This window comes from Phalangium opilio, unplaced genomic scaffold (assembly GCF_054372755.1).
Source record: "Phalangium opilio isolate 3A_F unplaced genomic scaffold, DU_Popi_V2 ptg000024l_1, whole genome shotgun sequence".
Classification (NCBI taxonomy): domain Eukaryota; kingdom Metazoa; phylum Arthropoda; class Arachnida; order Opiliones; family Phalangiidae; genus Phalangium; species Phalangium opilio.
Genome location: NW_028324155.1, coordinates 5,818,441 through 5,841,609, shown reverse-complemented (window position 1 = coordinate 5,841,609; position 23,169 = coordinate 5,818,441). Strand labels below are relative to the sequence as shown.

The 23,169-nt window shown below is 37.3% G+C and overlaps 1 protein-coding gene across 1 annotated transcript in view; it reads left to right on the top strand.

The window, feature by feature from the left end:
* pio (zona pellucida domain-containing protein piopio) overlaps nucleotides 1-23,169 on the top strand; it is a 174,243-nt gene that overhangs the window by 87,972 nt on the left and 63,102 nt on the right. The window contains exon 3 of the mRNA XM_089868194.1: nucleotides 19,258-19,331. The gene's annotated coding sequence lies outside the window, so the exon portion shown is untranslated. The remainder of the gene's footprint in view (nucleotides 1-19,257; nucleotides 19,332-23,169) is intronic.

The window sequence follows — 23,169 nt, the reverse complement described above, 5'->3', positions numbered from 1 at the left end:
TATTGCTAAGACTTAGCAAATAAATTTAATATATAGTAATAGTAGAATTAACCTCGTGGAGTAGAAGTTTCCAGGAAAATTGAGGTTTTCCTTGCAAGTATTTTCTTCTCGTGTTTAACGTTTCCTTTAACCCTTTACTTCTTCGTCTGTTGGTGTCTGCTGATCGATTCTATGGGGGAGTGGAATGGGGGATTAATTCCTCGTCGCCAACTCACGTCCTCGTTTCGAAGTTTAAGCTATTTTCTTATTTTTTTTTTGGTTTTTTTCTCCTCCACTCACTCAGTCATTCATTCTCACTCTCTTTCTTCCTTGGTGAGCTCCTTCAATAGCGCGTTCCTTTCCTTACTTTGTTTCACAATTTTTTAGGCCGTTAGCGCGTCCTGTTTTCGCAGTTTAGAACGTTATTAGTCGCTTTTCATTTTGTATCTTTATTCTTTTGTCTAGCTCACAAAACTGCGTTTCAAATTGTTTTTATTTTCGTCTAACGGTGTGTGACTCGAAGTAATTTCAGGAAAGGGTGGGTGCAAGGGGAGGTTCCGTCGACTTCAGACATAATACCGAAGAAGGTGTTTGGTCGAAATTGCAATTTAATACCGGCGCTTACTATACATGCACTTTTATATTGCTGTTTCTAAAGAATGATACATTATTAAAGTTCGCTGTTAACGATGAAGAATCTTTTGTTTTCTATTTTTAGATTTATAACGATGTAATATTGAGTTAGTACTAAATGGACACTTGTTTACTATTCAGTGTCTGAGCCAGAAATTGATTATTTCTTGGAAATATTTATTTTAGTCTCCCGAAGTTGCCGAATTCAAATATATCCGGTGTCAATTATAGAAATGTTTTTGAAAATTTTTTTAGAATCATTTTTCAACTGTCGTAAATTTTAAGACGCTTTGCAACTTGGTAAGACTTAGGCCTAGGTTTTCTCAAAATTAGGGTTTGCGTTTTATTTGTTTGATTGAATAATAATTTCGGTTCAAACCAAGCCACTCAATTATGGATTTATTTAATGTTAACATAAACGTTATTTGTACAATGGGAACATTTTCCGCACAGTTAGTTATAGTTTATGCTCTTTTATTCCTGGAATAATCAACTTCCGTTCCGCTAAACCTAGCAGAAAAATAAACTTGTACGCGCGTTCAAAAGCAGCAAGTAAAACGTCTGTCCATTCTTTAGTAGAACTAGACCGCTTACAACATCGCATTTTGTGTTATTTTTATTTAGAACTGTTGTAGACACCAAACCCGTCAACTACCCTCCCCTGTTCGCGAGGATTGCGATTTATACAGGGTGTTTTTGATTAGGGTTGAGTTCATCAATTCTTGGGAGCCCTATCTCCGTAATAGACGATGCACTTTTCATTCAGTTTGACCCATAAACAAACCCTTTAATTTATGTCTGAGTTACCAAATACACCCTGTACAGTTTTGTTCGTAACTTTATTTGTTGTTAGATCCATCCACGGTGCGCGCAATTTCAATCTAAATTTTTGTTTCTCTTCATTTCGTATATATAGTTAGTCCCCTTTTCCTCTCTTATAAGCCATATACATACCATCGAATAACAAATTTATTATACATTGTAATAGGAAGATGGTAATAAAAGTATAGCGAAGGGCGTCTCTCCGCCCAAGATCTTCCTTAGCATCGCGCTGATAGTTACAAAGTCTCCATACACTCCTTTAATTTATTTATTACTTCATTTACGTTTCTAATTTGGACCTCCTATAAGAGTCATTTCCATTTCAAATTCGTCCCGAGTACAGGAGTGCTTGATTAAGATCGTTTCGGTTCGGTTCAATCTATCGCCACACTCTATCTCTCTCTCCGTTTTCTTACTAGAGAAGGGCTAATTTTATCGGTTTCTCTAATAATAGAGTTTCCATCTTCCTCTCTCTCTCTAGAGCTGCTCTATCTAAGTATCTATCTAAGCAGCCATCGCGAATAAGTGTCGTTTTCGGATATTTTTACGACAGTTACCGAGGTATATATAGTTCTAGCCCAAAATTTCCCAGCGCCATTCCCCGGGTGTCCTTATTATGACCCTCTTTAGTTATACAGGGTGTTTGTGAAAGGTCCATCAATAATGAAAGGGCGTATTTATTGGGCCATTTTGAGTCGAAAATGTTCTATGACATTTTTCCGTTCGGGCCACTGTTTTCAAGTTATGATTGGAGTAATTTACGGATGACCCCTTAAATTTAATTAAGAAATTGAAAGACAGCGCTAATTTAATGAAGGGGTCATCCCTAAAATATTCAAATCATAACTCGAAAACCGTGGCTCGGACGGCAAAATGTCATAGAACATTTTCGACTCAAAATGGCCCAATAAATACGCCCTTTCATTATTGATGGACTTTTCACAAACACCCTGTATGTATATATGCTTCTTAGCTCTCTCTTTCTCTATTTATGAATATTTTAGAGTTTTCCTCGAATATTAAATTGATTGCGAGATAGAATATCTCCTCCTCCTCCTGCTCCTCCTCCGAGAGAGAGAGAGAGAGAGAGAGAGTAAATAGAGGAGATAAACAAGTTGTTTATGACAGTTAAACTGAACTTAAGAGGGGCATTGTTATTGCTTCAATGAAGTGTTAGGAAAATCAACCTATAAATTAAAATAATCAATCACTAAGCCAGCTTGTTAAAATTTGAAATTTCGCCCGCTTTAACAATTGGTTCTCGAGAGATTTAACGTAATGTCACGTGATTTATGAGGAAGAAGATTATTTTATAATATTAGATGGAGCGATATTCTTGGACGTATTTAACGCATTCTTTCTTACACTCTTTTACATTAGGTAGGTGTATAGAGTAATAAGGGTTTCTTATACGCCATTGCACTATCTCACTCTCTCTTTGTCTCTGAACCGAAAACCGCCCTGAAATTTTCCTACCTCTATAAAAGATAATTTCTCCCCTTTTAAAACTCTTTGAGGAATTCGAAAAATGCTGGCCGCCAGCATGCAGGAAGCGGATAGTCTACTCTATAGAGCTCGCGGTGAGCTTCTTAATTTGAAGTCATCTTCCTTTAGGTTCGACCCCCTAATCCCGCGAGACGACGAAAAGGAGGGGTACTTAGCTTTAGTCCCGGAGTAGAGTAGGTAGTACTAGTAACTATGGGATGCTGGGAAGAGGCTGCGCTTCTGCTGGGATAAATATCGGAAGAAGACTACGGGTGGAAGGATGAGGTGGAGGTTTTTGGAAAGAGAACAGCGGGAGTGGTCGGATCGGAAGAGAGGAGAGTGGAGAGGGAGACGGGTCGAGAGCTCGCCTCTGTAATCTATCCTATAATATGAAGATAGGACGTGATAAAGGCAGTCGCGGGGAAAACCATACCTATATAACCCTTTCTTGATTACAGACTGGGTTTGCTATGTGTACCAAAGTTAAATGGCTCTTTAGTGATGTAATAATCTGATAGTATAGATTATTTATTTATTTACAATCCGGTTTGAAATTGAAATATTGACTATATATATGTATACAATATAGTTTTCCGGATTTATACTTTAATAAGTACATTTGTCATAAATAATTTTTGACTCCATCATTTTATTTAAATTCATAACGAGTTCTACCTTAATTTCTAATTGACATATGAAATTAATTTACTGGAATAACCCTGGATTGAACCAGTTTTGACACTTAGGATTATTTGTTACTGTAGAGTTAAGATGAGTTTGTACGCCATAAACTTGAATGGAAGGCTTATTTGACTGAAATTCATACCCTACTTCCTGTTGACGTTAATCAAACCCTAATGAAAGGCTAAAACTAGGTACTAGTATCGTGTTCGAACGAAATACCCTATTGTATCTTTCTATATATTCTATTAAGGAAGCGGGGGAGTACGCGAGCACCCATCCGATTCCCTTTTTCCCTCCCTTTAGTCGTTGGTAATTGTTGGGCGTACGACCGAAGTGAGCGGAACAGAGTGAACGAAGAAAGGGTCATTAGGTGTAGGTAGAAGCGTCCGTCGACTCCATCTACGGACGTCCTTAACCAATTTACGTTCCATATAAGTCGCCCGTGCCATACGCTGCTGCTCTAGACTGTAAACCTTTTCAGTATCCTACCTAGCTCCTCGTCTCTATACCTTTCAGTGTTGCCGCTAAAGTATTTCCCCCGGGCGCTAAGGTATCCAGTTTTATATCTACAACTACCACCTACCTGTGCTGTAATGAAAAAGTAATATAATCTCAGTAATAGGCTTAACAATCTTTGTCAGAAGTTTAATAGTAGAAGTAGATACTAATGATACCTCCTGCTTACAGTTTCTAATTTTTATATCTGATACCTTTGATGATAATTAAATTAAATTTAAGATCTAAAGTATTTTAAAATTCAATTTACGAAGATAGTTAAGCAACAGCCCCTGGAAATTATCTTCTCCCTGAACACGGATGTACCACGTTGCAAACATCTTTACAGGCGCTTATAGGAAATAAGCTGTATTGTTTGCGCCTGAGTAATGACTTTCTCTCAATACACATTATAAGTCGCTAGCTGTATTACATCAAAACGTGTTCTTCTACACTAATCGTATTAACTTAAGCTGTGGAAAAATAGGTTCCAGTGGTATGCACTATAGTAAAATTTCCGCCCAACACACACCGCGTTGCCCCGTCGTCGTCTCGAAAATGAAGAGGTCAAAATGATTTCCCTCGAATCTCTATCTTTCTCTTTTCTCCGCGCCTTTAATCGCATCTTGCTGAAGTAAAGGGAAAATAGTACCCGCACCGTCCGTTATCCAAAAGCCCTTAATGCAACCTCCGTAGGTTTCTAGAAAGAGAACCAAAGGGGGCAGGGGCTCGCACGAGTGTGTGAGGGGGGTTCTCGCGTATGGCTAATTACTCTTAATAATAGCTCGAACCCCTCCCCCTTCGCTTTTCTCGCGCCTTTTCCCAAGGACTTTTGAATATTTTATAGAAGTAAAGGAGAGCTAGGAGTCCCTGCCGAGCTAAAACTATATGCATCGGTCTAGTCTGAAGCCAGGATAATACGTTAAACTTTTCCAGCATCCCGAGCTAAAACTTCTTGATGATGTAAATTTTACCAGCCCCCAAAACTCCGTACGCCTGTAAAACCGAGTATGGGCCTTGGTTGTTATATAGCTAGGGAGTGAGTGAGACAGGGGCCAAATGTTTGAGGTCTCCCCTAATTTTCTCTTTAAATTTGACCCGCCCTAGTTTTCGCGCCTTTTTGGGAAAATATTAGTCTACGCTTGCACACCCTCCCCGGTTAGTTAAGCCTAAATATTTACGTTTTAAATTTTTGATAAACAATAGCTCGTTGCAAGGTTGCTTAGCAGTTCAAACTGTTGATAATACCGGTGCGGATTGATACATATGGATAAATATCTGATAGGAATGAAAGTAGCGTGGTTGAATTAGGGTATAGGTTTATCGTATAACGAACAAGGGGTTAGAATAAATACGTTCCACCACCTTTTCCCTCTCTCTCAACTGTATTTAGCCTTTCTAAAGTTATGTCAGGTCACGATAAAGCATTCTAGTTATATCGTCTCAAGATAATATCGCCTATACTGTATGTAGGGGAGAAGGTGCAAGATTATATGTATGTATATGTCTAGATATATATTTCTGTAAAGGCTATCTGTTAGGAAAACACTGACTATATATCATACCCCTATTTCTCCTCACTTCTATCGAAGTAAATAAGGCTTTTAGCCCTGGCTATTTTGGAAAAGGCATAGCCGTTAACGGGTAGCTCGTACTGTACTATTTTACTCCATATATCGTATACTAGTGAGGTATCGAGAATTATTTCAATTCCCCCCATGAAACTTAAATTTAACCGTGTAATATAATTACTCGGCTTTGAAACAGGACTAGGGCCTGTCATCCGATGTTATTATTAATTTACCATGTCAATTAAAAGCGCATGTTTTACCTAAAAGAATTAAATGAAAACTTTAATCTCAGGTTGATGATTTTCATGGAGAATTTTAAGAAATTCTTCCTTTAGGCCAAAAAGCCGACGGGGAAACTTCCTCTATTATTAAATATGAAAGAAAACGAAAGGATTCGACTCTCATACATCCCACAACAGATAGATGTTGTTATTTTTTCCATGGGATGTTTTTCTCCATCTATAGCGCTAAGCCTTTGCTAGCTAGGCCTTGGCTCACTGTTTTTTTCTTCCCGCATTTTTTCCGGGTATTTCGAAAGATTCTTTCGCTATCGTTCCCGGCGATGAGAGTATAGAAGGAAAATATATCGAGGGCCAGAGAAGACGTTCTTTTATGCGTAAAGAAACGCCGGGGGAAATCTTCGTTTCTTCTTTTGGGAAGCGTCCGTATACGGACAAAAAAATCCCGCTCTAGTTTTGATTGTAAGCAAGGTGTTTGGGCGCCTTTTTTTCTTTCTCTATGCCTTCTCTTTTTCCCTTGGATGCTGCATGGGCCAAACGGAGAAGGAATGAGAAGGAAAAAGAAGCTCAAGATGAAGAAGAGAAGTGATGGGGACGGGATAGAGGAACGGCGGGGGGGGGGAAGGAAGGAAGGGATGGAGGATTTCGAAAGAGTTACGAAAAAAAAATGCGCAAATAGCCGACACGGACGAATGGGAGAGTAGAAAACGTCTGAAAGATACAATACCTTTTTATTGGCCGGGACTCTCTTCTTTATATTTCTTTTCTTATATCCCTTGGTCTTCACCAAATCGTCTGGGCCCAGAAAGTAGGAAAGACACGGGTGCCCATTCGCGCCTTTTTCCGGCTCGCCGGGATTCCCAGGATTCGTCCGATACGGACCGATGGAGAGCGAAGCTTTTTTTCTTTCCCGATGGTCATGTTGAATTTTCGGGATTGTGGGCTTATTAACTTATATAATTAGGTCATTATTTTACATTTCTTTGCGTAAAATAATGAGCTATGTTTTATTTTCATTATTGAGTCGTAAATTAACATTTGGAATAATTAAATATGGTGTTTTAATAAGGGTAATTCCATTTATACGGTTACATTCTTCATATTTGGGTCAAGGGATTTAATGATTTCGTCTGTCACTTTTCTGAAGTTTACCATTTCCACTAGTTCACCTAAAACCAACTGTTCTCAACGAAAAAGAGGAATAATTTCGATTTCTCGTATCGTATGTAGTACGTCTAGCGAAACAGAGAGAATAATAACAATAGGAGTAGAACCTCCATGTCTTCATTACTAGATCCTCTTTTGTCTATAATACCCAAACATAACTGTCTTTCTCTTCTACTGTGAGAATTCTCTCTGAATCCTTTTTCCTTGACGTTTATATGGAGAAAACCGTTGGACGCGTCGCCAAAATTTTAAGGAAAAAAATTTGTTTCAGCCGTTATAGGACTGGGATGGGGTGACGTATGAGAGAGTCGTCGTTGGCGACGTCTTTTGCGATGACTTGGCAGAAATGTTTCCAATTTTTTTAACGAACGATATAAAAAAAACCAGTAGAAGAAAAAGAACTCTTTTTTTCTTCTTCTTTTGGTAAACTGAAGTTGGGCGCAAAGAGAAAGAAATATCAGACTCGAATAAAGACGAAGGGGAATAATTCCGAAATATTGGGTAAAATCCGTGCAGTAAAAAAAGACCAATATTGTATATAAATCGATATTTTTTCTTTTGGCTCCACCCATTTTTAGGTGGTAAAAGCGTGGTAAAAAGGGATAAAAAGTGTAGAATGGAAACCTTTACTAGGCCTAGAGAATATGGGAATCCATACAATGTATGTGGGTGCCTCTAAAGGCAAGGTGAAACTCTAGAAATGAATTTTATTTTATTTTTCTATATTTTTTTGTAATATCGAGAAATTGGTAACTTCAAAGAGAGCTATTTTAAAAGTTAAGTTTGATGTTGAAATTTCGTCCTAGAAATTAGAATTAACAGGAATTGTTTTAGTTTTTAAGGTAATGTAGATAGATAAGTCGATAATTTGATCACCTCTTTCCTGCAACACCAGGGAATTTTTTTTATAAATCTACAGCGCATGTCCAAATAATCCTTCCACCGAATTAAACAAAAGTAGACATTGATTAAATCTAGTTTCTAGGTTTAATTTAATTATGTTTTTCCTCTCTCTCTTTCTCTCTCATTCCATCGAAAAAAAGCCCCTCTGTTCGCGAAAGATCGAGCTGGAACTCCAGGCACTTTTATATATATATATATATATATATATATATATATATATATATATATAAAAAAATCTTATAAATTAAATTAAAAGGAAATACGTTAGGTGTACTGTAGCTTGTGCTAAGCCTTTGCCGTAGTGTTTGGCCTTTTACAGAAAGGAGGGAGGGAAGGGAGACTAGGTATATACGATAGCGCAAATTAGGCGAGAGGGATGATGTTTAGACCCTTCTCCTACGATACGAACTTACCAAGCCCCCACGTACATGTCCGCAAAGAAAAAAAACCTAACTTTGGAAAGGGGAGCGAGCCTCTGTATATTAGTCGCCTGTTAAAACTATCCTGCGGGAGTCGTTAAGGACTCTTCTTTAATTGGGCCTAAATGGGGAAACTCCCCGTAAAAGATATACCAACGCTGCGCTATAGCTATAGCTGCGGGAGAGGAGCAGCTCGTAGATAAGTCTCCAGCATGCGCGCTTCCTCAACCCTAACAGAGCAGATCTCGTAAAGAAAAAAAGAACACAAAAATACAGGCGGTATGGATGGCTTTTCTTTTTATTTAGGTAGCAGTCTGCCCAAGAAACGAGTAGTCCAGCAATGTACCTTACGTTTTCCTCTATTGGGACGGGAACTACCCTAAAACTTGACTTTTAAAAGGCAGGTCAGCGCGCGTCACTAATGTTTCTAAAACTTGATATCTTTGGGATTGGTTGCATCATAGATGCAAGCCATGTTATAACTTGTAAACTCATTCGATTGTACGATGTTTCTTGTCCGATTAGTGACAAACGTTCCGTGTTTCGTGCAAGGCCCATCCGTCGAATGGTGGCAGCTGTTACCTTACACCGCGAAAATGTCTGTTTTCTTCGCGCCCCTTTACATTCGAAGTGAGAGAGAGAGGAGCTCTATTGGTGCGGCGTCCAGCTCTTTGTTTCTATATAGACCCAAAGCCGCTTTTTCTCTCTCTCTCTGATTCGCTCTGTTCCTGTTCTCACCGTGTAGTTGTAGCTTATCTTATTTCTTTTTGTTTCCCCTCTTATGGTATCTTCCTTCGTTGGCTTCTCGGCCATTACTGTCGCCGCTCCTAAGGCGTCCGGGGTTTTTTTAGCGCGGATACGGGGAGATTCTATAATGGAACGAAGTAATGGGAGAAAATGGCTTCTTCCTGATGGTCGCGCTTTCTTTTCCTGCCCCTGACTGACTGATATATAGGGTTCAATATGCGACCATCGACGTAAACAGTCCTCGGGGTTAAACCACATAGGTTAAGCTGCCTTCCCCTTAAGTCCCCAATAAGACATATATATCCTGACTGCAAGGATAGGATGGTCTTTGTCATGGGGAAGTAATCCTAAGGGGTAGAGTGTAAACATATATAAAGCTCTTACGTCTCGAAATCTAAACAAGTAAACGATTTCATTTCCTAACTTAGTTGATTTTCATTTTACTTACGATGAAACTAAAACCCTAAGGTCCTTCTGTATTTAGCTTTAATTCACCCGGATTTGTAAATGTTTTGGTTTGTTGATTTTACTTCTTTAAGGAAAATAGGATATATGTCTATACCGTATGGTACTTTACTTTTATAGAATACTAGACTAGAGAAAGTGAAAGTACTTCCTAAGTCATTTTAACCTCGATATGCCCTTGAAACCCATTATTTCTTATGTACAAACAGTCAGACGAAACTACAAGTAAACAACGCGGTATTCTCCAGATTTCGTCTTGTTTATCTTGTTTTCTTTCGGTTCATCTCTTGTCCGTCTTACACCGTTACGCGAGGGTTTATATTTCTTTCTTTCTTTTGCGCTTGCACTCTTTAGTTTTTCTGTTCCGTATGTGCCCCCTCGAGGCATTCGCATCCCTATCCTCTTCCCGTACGTTGTGTGTACGCGACGCATCCGAAAGATAAAGGAAATAAAAAGCGATGACCTCGAACGAACTGATTTCTGTTCCTCCGGCATCAACCTTAAACGAATCCCTTCTTGTACGTACCCCATGCACTATTTCTCTCTACTTAATGCCAGGAATGTTTGCCATTTCCACAAGAATTTCGTTGTTATTATCTTCCGTTCATGTATGATTCGACTAAGTCTTCGATGATACCAATTTTCATGTAGAAATTGAGTAATTTCATTGGACAATTTCCCATCGAATTTCCGTCAACCTCCTCATCTCCCGCAATCTTGGCTTTTGAAGCTTATCCGCGGCGACTTTAGACAGTATAAACCCCCGCGACAATTATCCTTGCCCAGTTTAAACCGTTTTGTACTATCCTTAGGCTTGCAAGCTGATTTCGGTAAACTTCCCTCGTAAACATTGTCTTTGTATTATATATACGATACGCGTAGACCTCTATTTTGAAGGATTACGTTAAATTAACTCCGGCATTATTGTATCTAATAAATGTCATTCAAAGGTTAAAGTTCAAAAGGTCAGAAACTTATGTAATACGCGTGTGTTCGTGATCTTAATATAAAAATATCTAAAATAATTTTAGCTACACGAATTCAGAATTAAAGCGATAAAATATTCGAATTCCTAAAAATTTGTTTTTATATTTATTCCTTTACCTGCAATTTAAAAATTTTCCATCTTAAAGAGTACAGAGTTTAGATTCCCTAACTTTCAGTTCTCATATCTTTCTTGAAAGATCTACAATAATTTAGGCGTACAGTAACATATTTTCGGAATTGAATCCTTGCAATCTCCGGCTACTGTACAAAATGAACATCATTAAATTCTGAGTGCAATCTGAATCTTAACTCGGAAATATTCGGAATTATGTTAAAACTAATACATGTTTGAAAGCTGAGCTTTTAGATAAGTGATATTATAGATGTTAGCTGAGATTCTCTTTAATATTTGAATGTAGTTCGCAGACGTATAGAGAGAGCTCTCTATACCTTTACCGAAGAGCTAATGAATAGTAAATATTAATTTTTAGGGTAAATGTCAAAGATAAATAGGTCATTTGCGTTAGAACATTTTTGGAATGTAATTTCGATGAAATCAATTTCTTTTAGTTACGAAGAAAACTTTGTAAAGTGTACACTCATTATTTGTAATCGTTTTAGCGTAGGTTATATAATAAAGTAATTTCCAGTCGTCATTATTGTTAAACCGTAGCCAAAGTATTCCGCGGAGCTTCCCATCCTATCGCGCTAATTTCTCTCCCGATTGTATCATTTGATAAACAAGGACAGCATCCTCCTGATGTTTGCTAAATGTAAATAAAGTTATCTCTAGCGCATCTCGTGTCCGTTCAAAGCAACTTTCCCCGATGGCTTCCAAGGCCTAACCTTAGCCCTTAATATTGTTCATAGTTTACGAAACAATGACTACCGATTCTCATCTTTCCAAGTCCCCTCTAGCTACTATACGTATATATATATCGTTTAACAAAGGGCACGTTCACACGAAACGATTATAATTTAATTTGTTGATGTTTACCAGATAGCGATCGTGGAAATGTTGAAATTTCAAGGGCTGTACCAATTTTCAATGTTAAATATGCTATTTATACATGTAGAGCGTAATTTTATGTCCAATTTGATCTCAAAAACGTTTAAATAGGTTCAGAATTAAGAAAGATATGAATTTTATTAAAATATTGTACACCGGTGTATTGCGGGCCGGAGTTTTACAGGGGCCTATAGGAAATACATTATCAGTTTTACCCCTGGAAGTTTGCACTCGGACTTTTTTAAAAAATAAAACGAAATTAGAAATTTCAATTCTATTTTAACAAATAATAATTCTAAATGTCACGTGCTTTGTGAATACATAAATTTTCGTTAAGCCTTTGCTTTTTTAATTTTGAAATTCCCCGCTTTAACACATTGAACGACATATCAAGAAATTACGATCATCGTGCGAAGGCACCTTGGTCCTTGGCTAGGAAGCTTGTTAATTTCACCTTCATTAAGCAATGAGTTGTAATTTCCATCCTGTTGTTATCTCTAGTAGATTATTGGGGCGTTTAAAACGAGGGATAAACATCGATACACGATGCATATTGGGCCCGCGATCTAAGCTGAATTTCAGGAGAAAAGAATTACAAGAACCGTGCTATAATATATATTCTGAACTTTCCCCCTTTTATCCCCCAAAATAACAAAGTTTTCCTCGTCGAGACTGCAGTCGCTGTGGATATAGGTATAGAGACAATACGTTTGGGGGGGGGGCGAAAATTCTCCTTCACGCGGTTCGAAGGTTGAAGGTGGTTTGAGGGTGGAAGAGACTTGATTAATAAACAATTCATTATTAATCCACCCTTCAAGTTCGATATTTTATCCGTTCCCAGGGGGGTATATTATATATCCTATAGGAGGCGTGGTACTAACGACCGATAACGGAGAAGTGAAAATGAGGGAAAAAAAGTATGCGAATAAACTGATTGGACGTATAATTAAAGGAGGTGTTGCAGTTGCGAGGAATAATTTGGTTTGAGTTGAAATCATGTTTTAATTATGTAAACATAATACTCGACGTTAAGTCGTGTTAAAACAGGTAAATAACATGCATTCTTCTTTATTTGTAAGATGTCTTTATTGTTTTAGCGGGGGTTTTGCCTATAAAATAGCGAAATTCAACCAATTTCGCAACTTTTATTTCATCAAAATTAACCTATTGTACATTAAGAAATTGTCGATGAAGCACCCTTTCCTTTCTTTAGTAGCCTAGAAAAATCGTACTAAGGTTAAATCTTAATTTAAAAATTCATTGTCCTTTGATTTGTGTAAAAATATTAATATAGATCAAGGAAAATTTCGAAATATTGGAGGAGAAGATGATTTTATTTTTTATTTCAAGTGGGTTGAATGGTTATGAAACCGCCTTTAATTTGGGTTTAAGGTTATGGTGGGAGGCCAAGAAAGGTTTTGTCGTCGTTGGTTGTTACGACAGCCTATCTACCCCAAATATTCCGTGACTAATTATCAAGATCCAAAAATCTGGCGAGAAAAGTATAAGCTTATATGGGAAAAATCGTCAGATGGTGTGCAGGGTGTCAGCGAGAGCGCTCTTGGAGGAGTTCCTGCATGGTGATGACGGAGATTTTCCTTTCAATCGCTTCCATTGTAAACTACAGACCAATTTCCTTTCCTTTTGCTGTAGCTTCAAAAGTCTCCTCCTCTGTAGTCTGGACGCAATTTGAAACGCCTGTAAGGTAAAGGGGATAGCTTTATCGATTGCGCTCCCCCCCTTTGGCGAAGGAGTAAATATAGAACTCAGTTAGCTAGGCTTTGCAAGCAGATATCGGTTGAAAGTCTAGGATGCAGATATCGGAGAAAAGTTCCTTCTAAGCGCAACTAAAACTAACCTGTGGTGGTGGTGGTAGTGGTGGTGCCTGGTACTCGCGCTTTGCTACAAGTAGAAGTAAAATGGGGGTTTCAAATCCGTAACACCTTCAAAATTCAAAATTGCGTATTATATAGTGGTTGAATTTACTCGCCTGTTACTTTGAAATCTCTAAATTAGATATTAGGGGTTGCTCTTCAATATATATGGAAGATTTAGAGTGGGATATAAATACGGTGTTGAAGTTGAATTAGTATTTATTCGTATGCGGTACAATTCTTTATTTGAAGTCTGTGGAATTAAGAATAAAATTGTTAAGAGAGCATATCTTGTCTCCTTTACGTCGTTTTCATTATAATGACTGGATGTTAACAGAGTCAAAAGAAAGATTACAAATTTTGCTCTCACGGAATTGATTTAAATTGAACCTTTGACTGACCATGAACTACTGAAGTTTCCATTGAGAAATATCGATTTTTCAATTAATTAAAATATTGGAACAAATCAAGGCAATCGAAGACTATAGAGTTTAGGATGTAGATTTACTTTCTTATTTGTAGAAAACTCGGAATGAGAATAATCTATATATATATACGTATAAAATCGAAGGTCCTTAAAGGTTGAAGGAAAAGGGTTAGATGCAAAACGTCGGGCGCTCCCTCAAAGAGTCACGTTTTATTCGTGCAAAGCGCGGCGGTCGGGTGGGTGGTGGTACGCGCTCGGGTCGATTCCGCTGATTTAAGGGCGCTATCGGCTATATCCGTCGTTTATTCGTAGAGACCTCGGCGTTTTCCGATCGACGCTCGATCCCAAAGTCCCTTTTCTAACTCTCGCGCGCGCTCCACTCACCCGGGCAACCTAACCTTACTTCCTCCCCCTCCTTCCCACTCCCTTGTTGTCCTAGCTCTCCTCCATCTTTCTCCCCGCATCCTTACTACAAACTGGCTCTCTCTACTACTCTTTCTCTCGTTACCCTTTGCCGCTGCCGCTTCTGAGCTAAGATTTCCAACTCCTACTAAGGCCTGCAATAACATCGCTTCGGATAAAGATCTAGGGATTCTAGGGGGCCCTGGCTCGTGTTCGGGCGACTGGAAAAGCATTGTGTGCCCCAACCCTCGTTCTTGGCTATAGCATCCTCGCTAGCTCTAAGGATAGTATAGAAGGAATGGGATATTCTCTATACGCAAATCTTACTCGCGTCAATCTAGATGGATATACGAGAGCTTTCGCGATTGGCTAGTTGAACGAACCTTTTCCTTTATCAAAATATCTCCAGAGTAAAAATGATGTAACTGAACTTTGAGACTTTAATTTTTCAAGAATGAATTAAAGCGCGCGAGTATGCCTTCCTAATTTATAAAGGGTTAATTGGACATATTCAGAACTGAGAATTTACAATCTCGATAGTACAACCTTTTCCTTGAAATTCCCATATTGACTTAAGTGTGGAGGTTTAAACACACAGTCGGGGTTAAGAAAATAAGTGAAATAATATATTTTTTGAAGGAACTTGTTTGGAAGATCGAAAATAGATGAAGGGTGATACCCAATCTAAGGAGATTGCCTCTTCTCTAGTCCACTCCGAGGAATCCAATTCTCTCTCTTTTCCAAGAGGATCGCTTTTCCTCTTAAATCTCGTTTCCTCTATCCTCGAACCCCGCGTGAACCATCGAGCTATAACTTTAAAAACCTTTTATTTTTAGAACAATATTTTCCACGCGGAAAGAGCCCTCTTCCCTATATATACACCTCGAATATTATTTTTTATCCTAAATGTAAACCAAAATGGAGCCTGTATCCAATACGTTTAAAAATCATCACTATAGAGCCTTGTCCTTAGTAGGGAATCACATTGAAAAATATTGTGAAAGATATTTTCACTATATCCCGGAGAGTGTCTTCTGGTGTAACTTTATACTCTAGCTGGCTCGCTCGCTCTCTCGCTCGTCGCTATCTTTTCTTCAACTCTTCTTCGTTTTTCGAATTGGCTCCAGTGTACCCCGTTGCACCCTCGGTACTACCCCGCTTTTATCCGAGGACGTGACACTCTGGGGTAATTTATCGTTCGTCTTGTAAGAAAATGTCAGAAACTCAAACACGCGTCAGCTCAAATTTGTTGCGGAAATTTTTTTTCTTCTTCTTCTTCTCAAGGATCTCTCTCTCTCTCTCTCATCTTCCAGCTTCTCCCAATCCCATTTTCTTTGACCCCTTTCCCTAACTCTCTATTTCCGACCCGGATTATGAAAGCGAGAAAATTTTTACCCCACGAGAGTATCGATTATTTAAAGAGTTTTCTTTTTTTAGGCCTAGGAAAAAATGGATTTTTTTTTTCCTGTTTTTGATTCCATTATATTCTCGTGTAGCGAGTCGCGAGTCTCCAAATTGAAAATTGAATCTCTACCGGCCTTTACCCTTTTAGGACCTGGGAAATCCAGGAACTATTTTTTTGTACAGCGATTTTCCATGGTGAAGCTGCTGTTTTTAAATGGCCTTTTGCGCTCTTGTTTATTTAACAATACGCTATTTCAATTGCAACTTTGTCGCTCATGGCGTTATCAGGGTCTATTTTTTTGAAGATGATGGGTTGGAAAGAATCTTAGTTTTAGCAAGTGCATTTTCTTTGAAATATATCCATTTCTTGAAAACATTCTTATAAACATTCGTCGAAACAGAACAAAAAATAATAAGAGAAATTTTGCTATTAGGGTCTTTGTTTTGTTACTTTGTTATGCTTTTTCGTCAAAGCACATCTTATGATACTTAAGGATTGAAAGAAAATTTTCGATGTGAGATAAATATCTATATTTTTATCTTGTAAGTAAGCTTGTTGAAAATAAGTGTAGACATTGCACATATTGTTGTCAGTGATTTAAATCTGAGACTATAGCTTTTAATGACGATTAAAAGGCTTAATTAAAATATCACCGCACCGTATTTAAATCCTTATTACCCGAAAATATAATTGTCATTTAAATATATGACTATATTAACGATATAATAAATAAAATTTTAATTTTATTCCGAACTAAATCTTGACCCAATTCACGGAGCTTTATCGCGTTTGCTTTTCCATTGAAAACTCTTTCTCTCTCCCCGCACTATCTCGCCGCGTAGTAATTAAACTAATTACTGGGGATAAATTATAATTGCAATATAGTATATTCTTACTATTTCGTGGAAAGGGGCTTGTGAGAATCTTGGAATCGCCATAGTTGTATTAATTTATATCCCGGGCCAAGAGAGAGAGAGAGAGAGCTTTGATCATATCAACAATTTCCCTTTCTCCGTAAAACTTAATGAGGGCGATATCCGTTTCGAGTCTACGCAAATTCACTTGTTCCCCCTGGGGAATTTGAACATTAAAACCATAACTGATAGCTTCACCTAGATCATCCAGCGTCCACCGAGAGAGATATCTCATTATGGCACTGCGCCGAATTATTCCTGGGAATGGTAATCACACTTAACATTATCAATTTACTTAGCATACGTCTTGAAATTACTTTTTGTTATAAGGCGCCAACCGGCATGTGCAAATTGGAAGCGTCTATTTGGTACCGCGCTTGCCTTCTAACATTTGTTCCGAATGAAAGTGGGCCTAGCATTGCCCTCGCTGTAATTTCAACCTGGGTTTCTGATTATTTGGAAACAACTCCTCTTGGGTTAGCAGGAAATTTAGCTCGTGTGTTTGGATAAGTATAGATAGAGTTTAGTTGTAGATAATTACTCCGATGACGTCAATTCATTATCTTTAAGTTTATTAAAATTAAAGTGACTTGGAAAAGTTTCTGTGAATTCAAAATATAATTAATAAATTACAATTAAGTCTTCCAATGATTAATAAATTTTGATTTCCGTAGACCGTCCCTGCAGTAAATCAGTAAACCGAAACCCACTCCTATTAGGCTTCAATCTGAATTCGGGCTCGCTGATTGGTCGTTGTTTGTAAAGGCGATTGAGTTTTGCGGGGGGAGATTTTTGTAGAAAGGGAACTCCGCGACAGCGGCGGGAAAATTAGTTAGCGCCGCTCGACTTCCCACCAAAGAATTAAGGAGACCGGAAATCGATGCTGATAGATATCGTCTTCGATCGATTAGCGTTTTTAGCTGTAAGCCTGGCTAGCAAACTCCTTTTCTGTACTACTTTTTTACGCCCCACCTCCCTTGAAAACGAAAAAGAGAGAGTGAGTGAGAGAAGAGGAGAAATCGCTAACCTTTCTTCGTATTATCTCGCTTTACTTAATGGAAACTTATGTTCTTTACGCTGCTGTTTTTCTTTATTTTTCTTTTTACTCTGTATTTTTTATTTTCCATTGGCGCGTATCTAAAGGTTCTCTTTTCTTTCCATCTTTTTGGTATTTTCTTCCGCGTCAATCGCTCTTTGAAGCCTTAAAAAGAAGTTCCGAGTGTGAAAGAGATTTTTTTGATCAAAATACTGTCCCAACTCCCAAGACTTTGCTCTTAGAATCTAGAGTTTTAGGTCTAAATGAAAATAAAAAAAAAATAAATAAAAATTTCAACGCCACTTTTTCAAATATAAATATTGAAAATATAGCTCTCGTATTTGGCCTATTGACCTTTGAGAACACGATGATCCCCCATCTTCCATTCATTAGATTGAACTTTACATTGAATGATGAATAGATCTAGCTCAAATGTAAATAAATATGTTGGTTTATTTGTTTTGGGTATTTCGAAAGGGATGTTTATATTAGAGGTGTGCGGTTAACCGTTTCAATCGAATAATTCGATCGAATACTGAACCGAATAATTCGATTCGGTATTCGATAAGCCTATTTTCACTATTCGATTCGAATATCGAATACCGAACTGACTATTCGGTTAAAGTTCGACATCCATAAATTTTGGTCCTTGGCACTAGAGAGACCCACCTTATTTAAAAAAATATCATCCCAATTTTATTTGTCTCCCATCAAAAACTACCAGCAAATGCATACGAAAATTTTAAGAAATACTTGACCACCAATGAGGAGAGGTATTTTGAAATTTAGGAGCTTCTAAATGTTCTTCTCCTTGCTTTGTAATTTTATTGGCGAATATTAGGGTTACTACCCAATTAACCGCGAATAGTTGGCCTAGTATTCGCGAATATTAGGGTTAAATATTCGCGGTTACTAGGCTTAACTATTCGCGATTAATCGCGAAGGAAAAAAATTACCAAGGCCCAACTATTCGGTATTCGATTCGGTATTTGACAAGGAAAATTTTTGGGTATTCGATAACCGGTTCGATATCCAAAAAGTGGTATTCGCACACCCCTAGTTTATATGAAATGCAAAATGTCACGTGTATTTGCTTCTATTTCCTGTTTGAAAGGTTGTTCTATATCGGCACAATTAAACCAATTTGCTATCGAGAATTAAAATTAAATATTAACCTGTTTAATTTAAGTTTAGAGGAATAATGTGTACTCTGATATACCCTAACCTGAATTTAACAGAAGTTAAGAGAATTAGTTTTAAAAGTATGAGTAAAGGAAGTTTTGATAAACAAACCAACCTACATAGCGGCGTGGGTGAGTACGCGAAATTCACGATTTGCTTTATACTTCCTGAGATAATGCGAAAGTTTAGAAACTGCGCAAATATCTTAGGAATTCACTGTCCCTGGACAATACTTCTTGATTCGTAGAGATAATATTTGAAACGTACGAAAGTGGAACGGGTTGTATTTATTTGTATAACGCTTCTCTTATTTTTTAATTAGTAACGGGGAAATGAAATTAATTAGACCAACTAAGTTCACCTTTCGCATTTCTAACCTATATATTTCTTCCGTTTTCTTTAATTTTTCTAGGACGTTGCCGCAAAGTTTGATAAAGTATTTCGCTCGCTCAAGGTTGCTGTTACGAATGTTATAAACACCTCGTGGTAAGTTCTTAATTTTGTTATTTGGCTCGCAACCTTTAACCGGAAGTAAATAAATGGGTATTACACGAGAGCAACGCTACACTTTTGCTTTACGGTCTGGCACCCGTTTAACAAAGTTAGCGTGTTTAGGCCTAGAAATGAGTTAAAACTAAAACAATTCTGGTAAAGAGAGAGAGGCTATTAGTCCGAATGGTTTTTGTTTTTCTTGTTATTCAGAGGGGGGCAGTGTTTTTGGCCAAAAACAACATTGGTAAAGCTTTATTACGATCCGTAGCCGCTTTCTTGTCGTTTTGGCTTGACGAGATGTAGTTTCGTAGGGGGATTCTCTTCTCTTTTCGCGATGGGATGAGGATGAGGATGAAGATTTGGTTGGGGATAAGAAAACGAGAATCGGAAGATGCGCGACTAGTCAACATTAATCTCCGCTTCCTGCGAAAAACAGAATTTCCTTGTACGGATCCACTAATCTATAGGGGCCTTAACAAAATTCCTTTTCCTTTTTGGTACATGGCCTTTGCCTAGCTCGATCCCAAGGAAGATATTTTTTTTTTGCCCCGCCCTTTAATAGGTTAAGATTTTTACAACAACGCTTATCTTTGACGAATATTATTATTTATTAAATGTCTAGAGATATTTATATAATATAACCTACATTTATTTTGTGATGACCTTGGGCTTTTATTAATTACTAAATCTGGAAGGAAATTGTATATAATATCCTACAACCTACACTTATTTTGTGACCTAATTATTATGTCTGGAATTTTGTTGTTCCAAAATGAACAAATATTAGTCTATTATAGTTTCAAATGAATATTTCATGGTATCTTAAGGGTATTTTGTAATTTTAATAAGAGGTTTTGAAAGTCAAAACTGCTAAATAAAGCTGGTGGCTTAATATAATTCGGTTTGCCCGCGTCCTCAAGTTTACGGAAAGACAAAAGTAAATATATTTTCATTAGCTCAGCCTACACTCTCTTATTTCTGTTCACTCCTGAGAAGTGAGATGAGACTAGAAGTGAAGTGCTCTAGCATTGATAGTAGATCCTGGCACTAGTGAACAAATTTGAGGATTTTATGCCGCTTCCCAGGCGCTAAAACTAGAGAGAGAAAAATTGGTCGAGTTCCAAAAACATTTCCTACCCCCTTCCCCTCAACCTAAAGCCGCGAAACACGGACGCAGGTGCTTGAATCTAGTTCGGTCGTCTACCACCGCGAGCGTTTCACGTTTTGGAGGGGAAATTCTGAAACCGCCACCAGAGGGCCAACCGTTGGTGTGTTATCAAGAATATTCACTTTCGCCGAGTGAAGAATTTGGTTAGCTCAGTACTTCTAGTCTCATCTCACTTCTGACTCTATTAATATACCAGTATATTCATATACGGATTCTCCAGATTCTTCCTAGATTAGACCTAAAAAGGGGGAAAACGAGAAATCCTAAACCAACCTATTTTTTTTACGAGGAAATAATTTACCAGCGCGCATTCTACTTACTATGAGGAAAATCTATGGTTTCATCCCGTTGTTCACGTCGTTTGTTCGTTGTTATCTCGTCCACAAATTCCCTTTTCGAGATATACTATAGATGAAGGGGGAATTCGACGCCAAAAATCACCGAGTGCATGCTTATAATTAAATTCCGTCGTCGTTCCAACATCCACTATTTTTATTCGTTTCCAAGAACTATAACCAACCGCCGCGTTAGTCCTAAGGGATCTTAATAAAACACCCCCTTTTCCTTCCCTCCCCCAACGGCTTTGAATTAATCCAATAACCCGAGAATATTGTCGTTCAATTAAGGGTATTTATGGGCCAACTTCCTCCAAAGATGGAGGAGAGACGGGTTTTTGCGGGAAAATTTACAAATTCACACTGCGGAGGTCGTTTACATTTAGGCAAGCTTAACAACCATATCATAAATATTTTTTCTGACCACGCTGCTATCTATACCTAAAAAGGAAAGGAAAAATATGCATTTAAAAGTATAGAATATTATCATTCTTAAAATATGGTAGCGTTGGCGAAACAAATTTTGATCCATTTCAAGAGTGTCACACTTTGAAAGTTTTTATTATAATTATTTTTTTTTTTTTTTTTTTGAAAAAACTTGGTCATTGCGATTAAAACTTTCGCTTTATAAAGTTCTCTACCGGCTGGCTATTAACCGGGCAAATGTTCCCCCGTTAAATCAACTTTTACGATCTACTAGTTTGAAAAATTTCCTCCCAAGAAATGACCCATTAAAATCACAGGTTCCTCATTTTTTTCTTTTTTTTTTCTTTTAATTTATAATTTTTTTTATCAAAATTTTCAGTATGTTTTACAATATACGTATAGTTTCTACTAAAATGAATCTGTCAGTATATGCATACAGTATATTTCTATCGTAAAAAAGGGGTGTATTTATTGCTGTGGAAAGGAAATAGGGTAATATTCTTTTTCTCGGAAATTCGGAATTCGCTAACTCCTTTTTATATCCGATTTTTCGTCTGTTATCGTAAAGATTTCTTAGTAATTCGGGCAATACCCTTAAAAATAGTATTAAGGACATTGGTCCTCTCTAAAATACCATGCAACTTTATTTCTATTTAGTCTTTGTACCATCAGAAATTCATACCATGAAGTAAAACTCGATAAGTGTAATTACCTCTGTAGAACGATACCAAATACATAGTGGTTCGTGAAACAAACCTTGATATAGTAAGGTTTATTTAACAAAACAAATCATTTTTACTTTGCCTTTACGTGTATTAGACACAAGCTAAGATTTTGTTATATTTACTTCAATTTATGTTCTTCTTGTCTTCTTCCATTTCAAAGACGATATACTTACAACCTTTTAAAGGGAGCGCCTCCATTCGATTTCTTCCTACAGTCTAATATCTAACGAAATAGAGCTATTGAATATAATAGTAACGTAAAATACCCGTCTAATATAAGGCTGTTACTCCGGTCGTAAAGCATATCCACGTTACACTATCTTTTATCTATATTAGCTCTAAATTTTCGGACAGACTGTTATATCCACCGTTTCTTCATCCGCAATCTTGGATGGTGTATAACGTCATGTATATGGGACTTCATGGGACTTTTCCCGTATTGCGCTTTTATTGGTTTCGCCCATAAACTTCTAAAAGTTGGTTTACCGTTGCCTCTTCTTATGGTAGAAAATAAAGAGAAGGGACCGACTGTCTAGGATAAGGATTTTAACCAAGTTTTATAGTGAAACATAAATTTCGATGGCGACAGTACAAGGAAAGATTGGGCAGGCTTAGTTCTCTATGGGGGAAAATGATGTAGTGGTAGAAACGTCCAAAGCTGATACTATTGTAAATAATAAGTTTCAAGATAGAAATATTGCTTTGAAAGCGTATCGTGATTTCTCTCTCTTTTTAAATTATACATTTCGTGAAAATAGCGATTTTTGAAAGGTTATACCGTCCGTAAGTTTGTTATTTATTCAAAAATACTAAAATTTTCAAAATATTGTAGCGAATATAATAGAGTTAATTTAGAGGCAAATATCTTTCTGAAAGCCATTAGGTGTATAGCTAAATATAGTACGCTTAAATTGTACTATCTCCCTCTTTCGTAATAATGTTCCCTAAGTATTATTAATTTAATATTATAATATATGCTAACTTTTATGTGCGTCAAGGAGAGCCGTAACAAATGTTACTTATAACTAAACTAGATATAAATTCGCGTATTTCAAAGATCAGATATGTTTTTAGTTTTTTTTCTTTCATGGTCTCTCTCTCTCAAAAATGTTGAATTATTCATAAATTTCTTAAGCCTTGGTGGAAAGGATAACTATATTTAGGCGTTTTTCACCCGC